Source organism: Vicia villosa, linkage group LG4 (assembly GCF_029867415.1).
Source record: "Vicia villosa cultivar HV-30 ecotype Madison, WI linkage group LG4, Vvil1.0, whole genome shotgun sequence".
Lineage (NCBI taxonomy): Eukaryota > Viridiplantae > Streptophyta > Magnoliopsida > Fabales > Fabaceae > Vicia > Vicia villosa.
The window spans coordinates 103,285,445-103,301,551 of NC_081183.1; the positions used below are offsets into that span (position 1 = coordinate 103,285,445).

At 33.5% G+C, this 16,107-nt stretch overlaps 1 pseudogene; it reads left to right on the plus strand.

Moving 5' to 3' along the window:
* The first annotated feature begins 248 nt into the window (after positions 1 to 248).
* Positions 249 to 2,563, plus strand: LOC131599405 (uncharacterized; annotated as a pseudogene).
* Positions 2,564 to 16,107: the final 13,544 nt, after the last annotated feature.

Sequence of the window (16,107 nt, forward strand, 5' to 3'; positions counted from 1 at the left end):
TTTGATCGTTTCGGTGTTCCGCACCAGCAATATGTTACGAGATAATTTTAGATAAGATAATCTCTTATTTTCTTCTTCTATTTGTTCACTTGACTTGGTTGCATTTATTTGTGGGTGATTGAAAATCAAAGGTAAAGTGGGTATTTCAAATTTCCCTCATTCTTTTCTCCTTTTTGAGTCGAGCCCTAATACCCCAATTTATTAAAAATATCAACTTTCTTAATTTCTCATAAATTTTTCTAATCATTTGGTTTCATTGTTCTCTTTATAGGATGAAGAAATTTTTTCCAATACTCTCTAGAGACAAAGCCACTTCTTCGGCTAATGTAGAAGCATCGGAAACTCAATATCCAAGTGAGAGTATCAAAGTTGTTGATTATAAATTGTTGGAAACGGATCCGGTAATTAGGCCTCCAATTTGAAGTTATCATACTGACATGCAAAATGAGGTAAGGAATGCTTATTTAAAAATAGGTCGTCATCAACCTCCTCACAATTTCGTTTACCCTTGGTCTATTCAAGGTAAACAAAAATGCCGATTTTCCAAAAATTAGTTTGATTTGTATGATTGGATTGATTATAGTGAATCTAAGGACCTAGTGTTTTGTTTTCCATGTATTTTGATTAAAAATGTCTCTAAATATAGGGGGATCACTTTATGGGATGTTGATTGTGTGCATATGGGTTATGCTCTCATGAACCCAAATCAAAGTATTAAGGTCTTGTTTGTTAATCAAACTAAGCAAATGAATGTCGAATATCGTGTTCGTGTAAACAATCCCTTATAGCTACTAAGTTTCTTTTGAGGTGTGGCATGCCATTTAGAGGGAGTGACGAGTCTCTTAACTCTTTATTTAAGGGGTAATTTCTTGAGTTGGTGGACACTTTAAAGGAAAACAACCTGGAGATAGCTAGTGTAATAAATTATGCTCCGGGAAATAACCTTATGACTGCCTCTACGATTCAAAAGGATCTTGTCGCTGCTTGTGCATGTGAAATAACTCAACAAATTATACGTGATATTGCCGATGATGTGTTTTGTGTTTTGATTGATGAATCTGGTGATGTTGCTGGTAAAGAACAAACGGTTGTTGTTATTCTCTATGTTAATAATGAAGGTTTGGTAAAAGAAAGGTTTCTTGGCATTGTAAATGTTAAAGAAACAAGTGTTAAGTCACTTAAGGAGGCACTTGAGAAGTTGTTGTCTATTAATGGCTTGAGTATATCTAGCATTAGGGGGCAAGGGTATGAAGGAGCTAGCAATATGAGAGGTAAGTTTGGTGGTTTGAGAACTTTAATCCAAAATGAGAATCCATCTGCTTATTATGTGCATTGTTTCGTCCATCAACTTCAATTGGCACTTGTTGCATGTGCTAAGACTCACACAGATGTTAGTGGTTTTTTCGATAAGGTCAATATGCTTATTAATTTCATTCGATCTTCTAATAAAAGACTAGAAATACTTCGAGATAAACAAGTAACTCAGTTTACTAAATTGATTGAAGAGGGCCAAATAGAAACTGGTAGTGGATTAAACCAAGAATCATCTATTTCTAGAGCGGGGGACACTCGTTGGGGTTCCCATTTTAGGACTCTCACTAGTTCGATAACTTTGTATGGTGCCATTATTGGGGTACTTGAAGAAGTTGGGAATGATACGTCATTTGAAAAATATGGTGAAACTATACTTTTGTTAGATGTGCTTTAATCATTTGATTTTATCTTCATGTTATATATGATGGTTGAGATTTTAGGGTTTACAAATGATTTGAGTGTAACGTTACAAAACTGTGATCAAGATCTTTTGAATGTTTTGTTACTTGTCAATGCTACCAAACAAGAATTACAAGAAATGAGGAATGATGGATGGGAAGAGCTTATATCTAAGGTTGTGGAAATTTGCAATAAGCTTGACATTGATGTGCCTAACATGGATGCATCATATGTGCAAGGGAAGAAACCTAGGCAACATGCTACAACTTCTAGTGTTTCTAATTTACATCATTATAAGCACAATTGTTTATTTAATGTTTTAGATTTGCAGTTGCACGAGCTTAATGCTAGGTTTGATGAAGAGAATATTGAACTTTTAGAGTGTGTTTCATGTTTGAGTCCTTTATCCTCATTTGCAGCTTTTGATGTGAAAAAGTTATTAAGGATGGTTGAACTTTATCCAAATGATTTTGTAGATATGCCGGAAGTGGCGGTGCGACATCAACTTCAAGATTATGTTAGAAATGTTCGATGTGACCCAAAATTTGCAAAGTAAAAAGGAATTTCAGATCTTTGTGCAAAATTTGTAGAAACAAATAAGTGCAACACATTTGATATGGTTTATAAGCTTCTGAAATTGGCTTTAGTCTTACCGGTAGCAACTGCATGTGTGGAACGTGTTTTTTCAGCTATGAAGTTTGTCAAAAGTCAATTATGTAACAAAATGAGTGATCGGTGGTTAAATGACCGTCTTGTAACTTTTATAGAAAGAGATGTTATTGGAACCATTAACAATGATGTTATTTTAGCTCATTTTTAAGAAATGAATGATAGACAATTTTCATTGTAATGTGTTGCATTAAACAATATTATTATTCATTTTTAATATAATTTAGTTCGCACTTTCGTTTATATTTAACCACACCAATATATATTGTCTGGATCCGCCCCTGGTCATACCCTAGTCAATATCAACATCATGGCAGCAAGCTAACACTCAGGGAAGAACCGACACAGGGAAGGCCATAGCAAAATCATAAGTAATTAAAAGGGAAACATCAAGTGGATGGTAGAAATGACCCCATCTCGTGATGGTTTATATCCAGAAGAAACCAAGAAATTTACCCAAGTCAGCGGATGGTTCTGACAACTGATACTAGCATTTCGATGGAAGTGGTGCATGTTGACTTAACCAGTGGCAGTTACGAAATAAGAAGAGGTGTTTGTGAAAGATGTTGTCAAGATGTGGAGCCACTGCGACAACTCGATGTCGTCACTGCCGATAGCATAATTAGCTGTCAAGCAATAAAACTACATGTTAATGTGATTTATTCTGGCATCTGTTACTAATATGATTCGTTTCAATTATTTGAGAATCCGGTATTGAAGTGATTCATTACTATCATTTATTCATCTGTTTTGGTCAAGATCGTTGCCGTCTATGCTATTAACTTGGTTGAAGGAACATCCTGGAGCATGGACGGATCATAGTCACATAATTCATAATTTGATTCGGTACTTGATATGAATTCCGGTACGCGGTTCGTAACTCTCAAAAAATTAGGTATGCAAGGGATATACAGAGTCGGTACGTTATTTGGGTTTGCGGTACGTTTAAATAGAATAATTTGTACGCTATGAATAAAAAATTATTTAATTAAAATAAGTTCTCAATTTATTTAATTAAAAAAATTAATTCTTAATTTATTTAGTTATAAAATAATTATTATGTAGTAAAATATGGTTATAGAAGAGGAAATGTGGCTAACAGAAAATACATATGCAGACATACCATACATATAAGTCCCACATCGGTGCTTTATTTAGTTTTAAAATCTAAGTCATCTATAAAAACACTTGTAGTTTTGTCCTCCAATAGAACTTGCATGACAATGAATTAATAGGGCCCTCCATTCCAATACATCTTGTAGAAAAGCTTTGAATTAGTGGGGCCTTACATTTATCATTTTATTATTGTTAAAGTGAAATTTATTTTATGTAAGTTCAAATTTTTTCTGGTACATGTGGTTCTTCAATTCACATGAATTCTATGTGAATTTCTACGTACCAATTCGCAAAAGTATCGCCGGTACTCGCGAACCAATTCGCAGTTCTTCATATATACCAGCGCTGTGACTATGGGATGGATCACATTCTTATTGAAGACGAATCTTAATCCGCTGCTGCGAGATGTGCTCGCTGTAGTATACTGCCTGGTGATGGCAGTTGTGAGCTAGTTGCTGATGCACCTTGGATATCTATGTTCGGGTGCTATTTGGATAATTAACAAATTACCTTAGCATTTTCTCGTGTTTTATCATGCTATGCTAATATTTGTGATTTATGATACTAAGAATGCATGTGTGTTATATGAACCTGTTTTGTGCAAGATGGTTTAAGTTTGTGCATTATATGACATTGTGTATCATTTGTCATTACTGCTCTGTGTATGAATTGCATTCTGATATCCGTAAGGTGCAGCTGCATATGGACGACAGGTGACAAGCTTAGCACATGTTATAATCATGATTATAAAGTCATGTAGTGACAGCTTCCAAAACTGCGGCTCATTTTCTCTTCAAGTCAAACTCATCGTCGAGATCAATGAACTCGGGCGTGAATCAGCCGACTGCTACAATTTTTCAATAAACAGTGTATCCGGATACTATCATATTTCTCCCGCTCTTTGCATCGATTAAACTCATGAGTTGATAAAGGACGGTTCAAGGGAAGAGTCAGCATTAATTGATTACTTGAGATAGAAAATCCAGAACAGACCCTGGGGTTACATTCTTCAATTCCTTTATCTGAATGCTCTTAGCTTGATGGTCGAATACAATGACGCCGCCGCCATGGAAAGATAAGTAATTCTTACTCGTTTTATTCACCGATTATGACGGACTGTCATCATTCGTTTCGGTGCGTATGAGATGTTTTGTTTTGATGCTATTTTACTGATACTTCAAGATTAGACGGTTTGACTGCCAAAGAAAGATTGAGCAAAACTCAAATAATATAGGTTCAAAAACCTCCCATTAGCAGGGCTTTGACTTTAAATGTGTTGGTTCGTTGCATCCTGATGATGACCGGAATGTTGTTCACAATTCACATGTCGTGATGTTTGATTATTATTTATTAAGCACACATATTCTGTTGATATTAAAGACAAAGTCACATGGTGAACGACTGTGTCATGATATTTATCATTTTCTTAAAATATGCTTATCATCTTTAAATTAATTATATGCTAATCTTGTTAACTATCCTGGGTGATGAAGAAACATGATGTTCACATCCCATATAATAGGCATGCATGCGGTTCACCTTTAATTGAGGATTGGCTAGCTGGAGAAGTATAATTACATGTCAACAAATTATTATGCAAGGCATTATTAATCTTATCTAATATTTTTTTCATACATTTGTTACCACTATGCGAGCTAAAACCGACAAGTTGATCCGTCGAGTCAATTCGGAGGGACAAAAGCGATCACGCAACAAGCGACCGATTAGATAGGAACTTATGTTTTGTTGTAATTACTTTTATTGTTGGATAAAAACGGACTATGTCTCCACCGTTTGTAATTATTTTAAAGAATTTATTAGAGCTTACAAAGCAATTGGTGGCACTCATCTCCCCTGCGTGGGCACGAGGCTTCCCCTCCTTTTAATTTAATTTATAGAAGTTAGGTAGGAGTGTTGCCAAAGGAATTTAGGTGTTACCATCGAAAAAGTCAAAAGAAGATAATGCATTAAGATTAAAAGAAACTAGAGTATCCAATCAGAACATCTTTTGATCAAAGCGCTTCATCTTGTTACACAAGCCTCACGTTTAGGGGGTTGTATAGGTATCCCGGTTAGGAAGATTAATGGAAAATCATAACGATGTTGAACTCTTAAAAGGTGGCGCAAAATACGATTAACAAAAGTTAAGATGACACAAGTCGAAAATTGAAGAAGACAAGTTGGACAAAATTCAGAATAAGCATGGTTATATAAGGCGAGCTAATGTCTCTACCATTTGTAAAATATCTCATTTAGATCTACTAACAGGAGTAAAAGGTGTCGTTCTTCTCCCTTACATGGGTGAGAGGTACCCTACTCTTATTAAGTCTCAATACTAGATTGACTCCCTTCGTGGTGACTATTTGCCGTAAACCGTAACTTCCATTGTGGTAACCCCCGGCAGAAACCGAGGTTGACTCCCTTCGTGGTGACTCCTTGCCGAAAACGGGAACTCCCATTGTGGTAACCCCCGGCAAAAATTGAGGCTGACTCCCTTTGTGATAACTCCTTGCCAAGTGGTAACTCCCTTTGTGGTGATTCTCGAGCAAAAATTAGGCCATTCTCTTTGTGTTCACTCCCTATTGAAAATGTGAGCACAAAGGGGTAAACTACTGAAGTTCATCACGAGTGCAACCAAAAGTTATATTATTTGGATGATAAAAACTTGACCTCGTGGCTTGGGGCTTGTTACAACATCCGAGTTGAATGTACCCGGTCCGGGAAAAGTACTCACTTAGAACCTTTGACACTCCTTGGGCTATGGGTCGAGAACTATGAATTGACACTCCCTGGTGATGGGTCGAGTCCTAAAATCTCAATGAATTTGAAGTCATTTGGCTTAAAAGTTCTTTATTAAAATAGAAGTACAAAACTCATGGCTTGTCACAGATCCGAGTTCCAAGAGCCTGGGGTTTGTTGGTATATGCCTGAACGTGACAACATTGGGAACTCAGCAACATAAACACTATGGCTCAACATAGTGCCAAAATTACCTAGATACTATCGAATTGGGGCTTTACATGGCCTGGAATAATACTAAGCTTGTTTATGATCGGACATGTAAGCCCTACGAACTTTGTGAGTGAGGGCTTAGTACATACTCCGAAACATTTTATGCAAATTGGGATGGGGAAAGTCGATCAAATCCTTTCACAAAAGTCAAACATACACAAAATTATGGGGCTCTTTATAACCGAACACTTCCTCCCGAAAACGAGACTCATGCTCGGGGGGCTTGTTATATGCCCATAATTCTCTGGACCGAGTAATAGAACCGGATATGCCGATCAGTGTTAAAACGATAGAGATCGACTGGTTCTAGCCTTACTGTCCTGGCGGGATTGTGTTAGCTTAGCTGTCATGGCCGGGTTATGCTAGACTAGCTGTACTGGTTGGGTTGTGTTGACCAGGTTCTGTTTCAGTTACATAACTCAATAGGTGTTGGTTACAAATCATTAATGGAGCGGTTACGAATGCTTAATGGTTATTAAATCATGTGATTAATACTATGACCTTTGAAAAATCATGATGGAGGCTATATAAGGGGCTCCCGCAAGAGAGATAAGCAAGAAATTTTTCTTGGGAATACTACACTTACAGTATCACCCAAATCCCTTAGAATATTCCATATATTCGTTCCATTGAGGTTCCCCTTGTTCTACAAGGAAGTCACCCGTTTATTGTTTTTACGCAAAAACACTAATGTTGAATTAAGTTCTTTTAAATGATGTTGAATTTAAATAAGGTAAAGAAAAAATTGTGATGAAATATGCATATATTTGTTGTTGAGTTGAAATTATGATGAATTATAAATGTATGTGTTATTGAGTTTAAGATACTATATGCATGAATCGTTGTGTTGAAGTTATTGAATTTAATGAGGATGTTGAGTTGAAATTGTAATGAAATATGTATGTATGAGTTGTTTAATTGAAATTACCTCAGTTAAATTGTTGAGGTGAAATTGTGATTGAAATATGTATGCATCCATCATTATTAAAAGTAGTTGATAAATTGAAAAATGATGTTAAATAAAGTATGCATGTTTTTTTTGGATTTAAACGGTTAAGATGTTAAAAATAAGGGAAAAGGTATTCTCACACTATTTTTGACACCTACACCCTAATATTATACCTTAGGCATACTAATTTTATTTTTTAATAATTTATTTTACTTCGATTTATGTGCATAACAATTTTTCTTTGTTGTATTTATACGGTGTAAGGTAGGTGTAGAGAAAAGTGGTGTATATATAACAAGCCTCTAAAAACAAAGCATATATATATATATATATATATATATATATATATATATATATATATATATATATATATATATATATATATATATATATATAAAGTATTCATCACATATTGTTAATTAAATTTAGAATTCAATTATTATAGTTTATTTTGTAAGAAATATACTTGTTTTAAACAAAATAATATTTTTTTTTAAGTTTCCATCTGTTTTTCGAATTTTTTTATAATAGTAGCTCTTTAAAAAAATAGGCTAAATTATAATTTTAGTCTCTCTATTTTAATCAAATCAGGAAATCAATTCCCATATTTTATTTCTAATCTGTTTTAGTCTCCTTTTTGATTTTTTTTTCCAAAAAATAATGATGTGTAATTTTTTTTAATGATATAAAAATGATTTAATGATGTGGAGCAATCTATGTTGATTAAGACTTACATGGCATTATTTAATAATGTTAATTTTTTTAAAAAGTAACAAATAATTAAAAATTCAAAGTATTTACATTAAAAAACATAAATATATAATGTTAGACTAAAAAACATATATATTTTTCTTTTATTTATTTAAAATAAATATAATGAATTGGAAAGGGCAAAAAATTAAATTATACAAAAATAATTATAAACTATGAATTGGAAAAGAAAAAAAAAAAGTCGGTTTAAACCTTAAGTGTCCAACCTTCTTCTTCTCTCAATTTGCTCCACCTTTTTTTAAACCCAAATTTATGGAAGAAAACCAGATTCATGGGTGCATAATAAAACACTAAACCCCTGTTTATGAATCTAATATAAACTTTTCAATTTTGTTACTTTCTTTTTTCTCCATTTCTTATTAGATCTCTTTGCAAAATTGGGTTTGTGTTGATTTAAGTTTGTTCTTCGTCTCTGGAGAAACTAAGTTCATCTGCATAACTTAATATGGAAATTAAAAAAGAAAAATTGATTAGGTATGTGTGTAATCTGGGAGAGAACTTTGATCGAAGTTATTTCTGATTTTGTTTTTTACTTAGGGAGAATCATTATTTATTTTGTTATTAATTTGGGAAAAAATAGGTTTCCTTATCTGAATTTTTTCATAATTTGGGAAATGATATTTTTTTTTAAACAAAAAGAGACTTCATTAAAAAACGGAAAAATTACAAAAGAACCGACTACAACAATCAACAACAAGACCCATTAATTACAAAGTCTAAATATAGGAATGCTTTGTTTGTCAAGAAAAAGTTCTTGGATATATCGTGATGTATACTATCAAATCAAATGAAAGTCTTGGTTTTGAACACTATGTTACCTAATAAGTCAGCACAAAAATTGTTTTGAACACTATGTTAGCTAATAAGTCAACACAAAAATTGGCCTCACGAAAAGTGTGCGAAATTAAGAAATTGATTTGAAGAGTAAAAGCACTTGATGTACCAAGGGACGATATCCGTATTGCAAAACGCTTTAACCATGCAGTCAGTTTTGATCCAAAGTTTGGTCCAACCTCTTTCCCTTGCCAATTCTATAGCCATGATCGCTGCTAGAAGCTCAGCAGCAACAGAATTTCCTTCATAAAGATAAACACAAAAGCTTCCCAAATAACCAGCTTTGTCATCTCTAAAAATGCCATCACAAAAACTTGTCACAGGAACCCTAAAAAAAGAGAGAGAGTATAATACATAAGAAAATTCATTTCCACACAATTTTATTATAGCAGCAAATTTGTCCTCACGCTTGAAAATAGAACAAAAAGGTAATGGAACACAACAACGTATTTTATATATTTTTGTACAATTTTATTTAATTACTAAATTTGTATTGGTTTTTACTGTTGAAAAAAAATAGTACCTAATCACGATAGATTGTTCCACAACATCAAAATATTTTTCATATCATTAAAAAAATGACACATCATCACTTTCTAAACTAAAAATTTGAAAAGGAACTAAAGCTGTTTAAAAATAAAATAAGAGGACTAATTCTATAAATATATTAAAATAGAGAGACTAAAAGTGTAATTTAGAAGAAAAAAATATTTTCTTAACATTTATTAATTTAAATAAAATAATTGTTTCAACAAACAAACATAAAACAACTTGTTCATTTTAATATAAAATACAAAATTCTACTTTTTAGCATGAAAATCACTTTTTTGTTAAAATCATCCACAAACGTACTCTAATAAAGTGCTTGATCATGAATAATTTTTATTGTAAAAAAATGAGTAGTACTTAAAATATGTTTTTATGTTTATGTAAATATACGTTTTTTTGTGGTTGCTCTTCATAAATTTTTTTTTTTGTCTTTGCAAATATTCAACATTTTTCTTTTTTGAATATTGGTGATTTGTTTAAGGGCTTGATGTTTTATTTTAGTCTTTTAAATTAATTCATAATAAATAAATAATGATAATATTCATTTTTATTCTCAATTTTAAAGATTAAAACCAAATTTTTATATATTATATTATAATCAACTTGAATATTTTAACTTTTGTTATTAAAACAAAATAACAAAAAATTATGAAAAATAAAATATTTACAAAAATTTAAAATTTAGATATGTTAATTCTCTTTGAAAAACTCATTGAACACGAGAATGAAAGAAAAAAAAAAACTTGAAGTAAGTGAAAGCAATGCAAATGTAAAGCGAATAGAAATGAATAAAGATGAGATGAAAATCATCTTCTTAAAATCTCAATTTCCAAGACCAAAGTAAAGAGTTGTAAAGTGACTCGAGTGACAATTCTTCGAAAGACGACGAGATGAGACTATTGTGAGACACTGCAATAAATACACAAGGAAGAACAATGTAAAACATACAGGAAAAAACATGATAAAGTATTGAAAATTAAATTGTCCAAAGAAGTGGGATGATGATTAGAAAGCAATTGAATATGAGTAAAGGTGAATGATAGCATGGTGAACAAAATTTATTGTAGTAAAATTACTATTGATTTAATAATAAATAAATTGAGTAGTGATGATTGATTAAGGATTATCTACTATTCAAGCTAAATAAATAAATATTTACATTTTTATATATTCTAACAACTATTTATATTTCTATTCCAATATTTATAACAAATTGAAAATTAGACCCAATATTTATCACAAATTACAAATTAAACTTTAATATTTATTATAAATTATGATTCTATTAATTACTATTATTAAACATAAGATTGAGTTTTTTTTATTGTATAAAGTTGAGTTATTAAGTTTTATTTAAAATATATATTTAATGGAGAGGTCGGAAACGTGTAATGTATATTATTGGGTTTTGTTAAATGAGTATTATCAATTTTTCTTTTCATAATTAATGTGAAATGTGTACACAAGTAAACATTTTTCATTCATTTATTTACTTATTTTGATAATGTTGTTTCATTTATTTTATTGGGATGAATATAAGAGTATTATAGCATCACATACTAATACTAGGATGGGATGAATATTAGAGTATTACAACATCACACATTAAAATCGAATAATGATGAAAATGTGTTCATGCCTCTCAATATTTTGGCATATATATATATATATATATATATATATATATATATATATATATATATATATATATATATATATATATATATATATATATATATATATATATATATATATATATATATATAGTCATGTTACTAGAAAATTTGACAAGGTAATTAGACTTTGCTGCTAGGAAATTTGTCGAATGTTGAATTCTACAAGTTGAACACGTACTCAAAAGTATTATTCTTAGAAATATATATTCTAAACTACCACATACGTCAAAAGGACACAATCCCTCGGTACGACAAAAAATCTTTGTCAAAAAAATTTGATTCCCGTAACTTACTCCGCTAAATAAAGGTTCTTCTTAGAAAATGGTTGATTATTGTACTCTTTTGGACCTAAGACATAGTCGGGTAGGCCGCCCGTATAAATTCAAATATTAAATTACCATATATGTCATAAGGAATCATTTAAACCGTGTGATAGTGGACCCCTGTGATGAGTCATTCCGTTGTTGCACTCTTTTTGACCTAACACATATTACAAAAAATCCGGTTAGGGAAATTTCAACCAAAAACAATCACATCAATCACGATGAAACATTTTAACGTTGTTATAAGGGAGTTAAATGGTGAAACTTAAGTCTCGTAATTTGTCAAGCTAATTAGACTCTATTACTAGGAAATTTGCAGAATGTTGAACTCTACAAGTCGAACACATACTCACAAGTATTTTTTCTTGAAAATATCTACTTTAAACTACCACGTACGTCACTTGGACACAATTCAGCAATGCGACAGAGAATCTATGTCAATTAAATTTGATTCCCGTAACTTATTCCACTAAATAAAGGTTCTTAATAGGAAATCGGTCGATTACTGTACTCTTTTATGTTTTAAAGTTTTATTTATTAAGCATTTAATATTTTATAATTTATAAATATAATATTTATTTGGATCAATATTTAATTATATATATTTTTTGGGTGTTTTTTCAAAAAGAGTAAAGTAATTTAAAGAATATATTAAACTTTTATTTAAATTGGCAAAAACTTGTTTGACTTGTAATAGTAAGTCATTTTTAGTTTATTATGGTAGACTAATTAATTTCATTCACTATGTTAACCTTCACCTGTGAGTAAATTGAAACACTACAAACTATGAAGTGTAAAGGCAAACGGTAGTGATTTAGTTATATATTAGTATTCTAATAATCATGTGGTCAAATATATTTATTTAATTATATTATTATATTAGCTATTTTATCAATTAAATTATTTAAATAATTAAATAATTAAATAAAGTTGAAAAATTGATTAAATTTCATTTAGAAATTATTTATTTAATTAATTAATTATTGTGAGATATTGGATCGAACTCTAGTATGGTCGAAAGGTAGCTTCTTGGTTCGATAGGATTGAGCATGAAGTCGAAGGTTGTTCACATGCTTGTGTCGAAGATGCTAGGGTTGTTAGCATGTTAAATTAGGTTTTAGTGTTTAAACCCTAATTTGTTAAGTTAGCTTGTTTATTAAGTTGGCTTGTATAATGGGTCTTGTGGAAAAAAGCCCATTAGTTAGTATGTTAGGTTTTATTATAAATAGCATACTAGTCTCTCATCATTGCAAAGCTGCAAATCCTAATTTAGGGTGAGAGAGGTTATTTGTTATTCTTGTAAACTTGTAATCTTGTTTTAAGAGAAAGTAAAAGAATAGCAGTTATAACCAATTCTTGTGTTCTTATTCTCTTCCCTAATTCCCTATTATACTTTGTTATTGGTATCGTTTTTCACAACAAATTGGTGCGGTGAGCGTGGAGAAGATGCCTTCAACAAAGTATGAGATTGAAAAGTTCACCGGAGTGAATGATTTCGGTCTGTGGCGCTTGAAGATGAAAGCCCTACTGGTTCAGCAAGGTTGTTTGGAAGCGTTGAAGGGAGAGGCAGCCATGAATGCAGAATTGACGGCAGCGGAGAAGACAAATATGATCGAGAAAGCACACAGCGCAATTTTGTTGAGCCTTGGTGATAAAGTTCTCCGGCAGGTATCAAAGGAGACGACGGCATCAGGGTTATGGGTGAAACTTGAAAGTTTGTATATGACCAAATCGCTGGTAAATCGACTCTACCTGAAGCAAGCTTTGTATTCATTCAAGATGATTGAAGACAAAGTATTGGCTGAGCAGTTGGATATGTTCAACAAGCTGATTCTTGATCTTGAAAATATTGATGTGAAGATCGATGATGAAGATCAAGCGCTGTTACTATTGTGTTCTTTGCCTCGATCACATGCTCACTTCAAAGAAACTCTCTTGTATGGAAGGGAGTCCCTGACGTTTGAAGAAGTTCAATCAGCCTTGTACTCTAAGGACTTGAATGAACGAAAGGAGCATAAACCTTCGACTGTTGGCGAAGGTTTGGCCGTTAAAGGAAAACTCTTACGAAAGGATGGTAAGTTCGACAAGAAGAAAGGCAAAAGTCAGTCGAAGACTTACAGTGGCGAAGCATCTGGCATTCGATGCTACCATTGTAAGAAGGAGGGTCACACAAGAAAGGTGTGCCCTGAACGCTTGAAATATCATGGAGGTAAGGATAATGGCAACGCTGCCATTGTTCAAGATGATTTTGAATCATCTGATGTTCTTGTGGTTTCAAGCAGTGACTCTAAGAAGGAGTGGATTATGGATTCAGGTTGCACTTGGCACATGACTCCAAACAAAGACTTGTTCGAGGAATTATGTGATCAAGATGGTGGATCAGTATTGCTGGGAAACAACAAGGCTTGCAAGATTGTAGGTGTTGGATCTGTGAGATTCAAGCTCCATGATGAGTCAATAAGGTTGTTGACTGAAGTCAGGTATGTTCCTGATTTGAAGAGAAATCTGCTTTCTCTTGGTGAATTCGACAAGAAAGGATATGTTTTCCAAGGAGAGAAAAGTATCCTAAGAGTCATGAAGGGTTCGAAGGAAGTCTTGAGAGGCGTGAAGAAACAAGGCTTGTATACCCTTGAGGCTGAAGTTGTAAGTGGTTCGACAAATGTTGCATCCACGAAATCTTTGTCGAAAACAGAAATCTGGCACATGAGATTGGGCCATGTCAGTGAAAGGGGTCTGGTCGAATTAGGGAAACAAAATCTGCTTGGTGGAGACAAAATCGAAAAGCTGAAGTTTTGTGAACCCTGTGTACTTGGAAAATCTTGCAGAGTGAAGTTCAACAAAGGCAAACAAAGAACACATGGATCCCTTGATTACATCCATGCTGATCTTTGGGGGCCGGCAAGGTGTCCATCACATTCAGGAGCAAGGTATTTTCTATCCATAGTAGATGATTATTCCAGAAAATTATGGGTATTCATCCAGAAGACTAAAGATGAAACTTTTGAGAATTTCAAAAGTTGGAAGACTCTGGTTGAAAATCAGACTGGCAGAAAGGTCAAGAGGTTGAGAACCGACAATGGCCTTGAATTTTGCAATAAGGCATTCGACAGTTTTTGTGCTGCCTCTGGTATTGCAAGGCATAGAACTACTGCAGGTACTCCACAGCAAAATGGTTTGGCTGAAAGGTTTAATCGAACTATTTTGGAGAGAGTCAGATGCATGTTGACTAGTGCGGGGTTAACAAAGGTGTTCTGGGCTGAGGCTGTTTCGACAGCAACATATCTGATAAACAGATGTCCTTCGACAGCGTTAGATATGAAGACACCTGAAGAAGTTTGGTCGGGACATCCACCAGATCTCGACAAACTGAGAGTATTTGGCTGCGTAGCCTATGCTCACATTAGTCAAGACAAGGTCGAACCTAGAGCTCTGAAATGCATGTTCATGGGATACCCTGAAGGAGTCAAAGCTTATAGGCTATGGTGCCTAGAGCCAGGTCACAGGAGGTGTATCACCAGTCGAGATGTAGTTTTCAATGAAGCTGAAATGGCTTTTAAGAAAACTGATGATGTTGGTCGAAGTACAGAAACATCTGACGAAGAGCTGGAACAGGTAGAGATTCCTGTTGAGGTGGAGCATGTTGATGCTGAATTGCATATCCCAGATGAAGTCGAAGAAGAAGCAGAAGATGCTGAAGTTGAGGAAACTGACGATGACTACCTATTGTCGAGAGATAGGTCGAGAAGAGTCATCAAGCCACCTCAAAGACTTGGATATGCAGATCTTATAGCTTATGCCTTAATCTCTGCAAGTGAGGTTCTAGACGAAGAACCTAGAGACTATAAGGAAGTTATGAGGAGTCGAAATAAGACTGAATGGCTGAAGGCCATGGATGATGAGATGAAATCTCTTCATGATAATCATACTTGGGAACTGATCAAGAAACCTGATGGGGCAAGGTTAGTCAGCTGTAAATGGATTTTCAAAGTTAAGGAAGGAATTGAAGGAGTGACGTCGAAAAGATACAAGGCAAGGTTAGTTGCAAGGGGTTTCACTCAGAAAGAAGGTGTCGACTTCAATGATGTGTTTTCTCCTGTTGTGAAGCATAGGTCCATTCGAATGTTGCTTGCCATGGTGGCACAGTTCGATCTTGAACTGGAACAGATGGATGTGAAGACTGCGTTCTTGTATGGTGATCTAGATGAAACGATCCTGATGAGGCAACCTGAAGGGTATGTCGAAAAGGGGAAGGAAGATTATGTGTGCAAGTTAAAGAGATCTTTGTATGGGCTGAAACAATCTCCTCGACAGTGGAATAGGAGATTCGACAAGTTCATGGCACGCATAAGTTTCATTAGAAGTCAGTTCGACCACTGCGTTTACTTCAGATTTCGACCTGGTAATTCATTTGTTATTTTGTTGCTTTATGTGGATGATATTCTCATAGCAAGCAACAGTGTTGAAGATGTGATGAGGGTGAAGGCTGAACTCAATA